The sequence below is a fragment of the Silene latifolia genome, chromosome 3, assembly GCF_048544455.1.
Source record: "Silene latifolia isolate original U9 population chromosome 3, ASM4854445v1, whole genome shotgun sequence".
Lineage (NCBI taxonomy): Eukaryota > Viridiplantae > Streptophyta > Magnoliopsida > Caryophyllales > Caryophyllaceae > Silene > Silene latifolia.
The window spans coordinates 48,146,779-48,148,352 of record NC_133528.1 but is presented as its reverse complement, the minus strand read 5'-3'; positions in this window follow the sequence as shown (position 1 = coordinate 48,148,352).

Here is a 1,574-nt window from a genome sequence, read left to right as displayed (position 1 = left end):
AGAGCAAGACCGAAAACATGGAATGCCATCATTGCCACAAGACTGGGCATTGGAGGCGTACATGTCCTGTTTACCATGAGGACATAAAAGCAGGTCGCGTTAAACCTGTTGGTATGTCTTCTTCCTCTTCTACTTTTATTCATATGATTGAGATTAATCACGCAAGTTACGGAAATTGGGTACTAGATACTGGTTGTGGTTCTCATCTGTGTAATCATGTGCAGGGGCTCCGAAACATCGAACCCCTCGTAAAGGGTGAGGTGGACCTGCGTGTCGGGAATGGAGCACGAGTGGCTGCCGTCTCGAGGGGAACATACGTGATCCAGCTTCCTAGCGGATTTGAGTTATTTTTATATAACTGCTATTATGTACCCAGTCTTTCTAAAAACATTATTTCAGTTTCTGCACTTGAGAAACTTGGTTTTTCATTTGTAATAGAGAATAATACTTGCATTTTCTCATTACACGATATGATTTATGACAAGGCAGCCTCCATGAATGGAATTTATGTTTTAGATCAGACCACCGAAATATTACACGTAATGAATAAGAAGTTAAAGGTTGGTGACAAAGATCAAACATATCTATGGCACTGCCGTATGGGACACATTAATGAGAAACGCGTAAAACAAATTCATACAATGGAGCTATCTCGGCCTTTGATTTTCAATCATTTGGCACGTGTGAATCATGTCTCATTGGTAAGATGACTCGAATTTCCTTCAAAGGTATTGGAATGCGCGCTGCTGACCTATTAGGACTCATACATACGGATGTGTGTGGACCTATGTCAATCACCGCACGAGAAGGCTATAGGTATTTCATCACTTTCAAGGACGATTTAAGTAGATATGGCTATGTCTACTTAATGAAGCACAAAAGTGAATCCTTTGAGAAATTCAAAGAATACCGAATCGGGTACGAACCCTCTTACATGGTAGAAAGATTAAAACACTGCGCGATCGGGCCGTGGTGGTGGCAAGTATCTTTCTCACGAGTTTGATCAACACCTCAAAGACTCGTGGGATTGCCTTACGCTTAACTCCACCGGAACACCTCGGTTGAATGGTGTGTCCGAACGGAGAAATCGAACACTACTTGATATGGTTCGATCCATGATGAGTCACACCGTATTGCCCGACTCATTGTGGGGTTATGCTCTTCTCGTCACCGCTCTAATACTTAACCGAAGTCCGTCTAAAGCTGTTGACAAGACTCCATATGAACTATGGAAGGGAACGGTCCCTAACTTGTCCTTTATACGGGTTTGGGGCTGCGAGGCTTATGTCAAGTGGAGACACGAGGATAAGCTCGGCCCGCGATCGGTCAAGACATACTTTATAGGTTATCCTAAAGGAACACTTGGTCATTACTTTTATTCGCCAACCGAACAACGTGTATTTGTTGCGGCTAGTGCGACATTCTTAGAGAAGGAATTTCTCGAGAATGCAAAGAGTGATAGAACCTTCGAGCTGTCGGAGATTCCAGAACCAAATACCGAGCAACCATTGGAGGAACCAGTTCCTTCAGTCCCGGCTGCGGTAAACATTCCTGAGGAACCTAGGAGGTCGGGA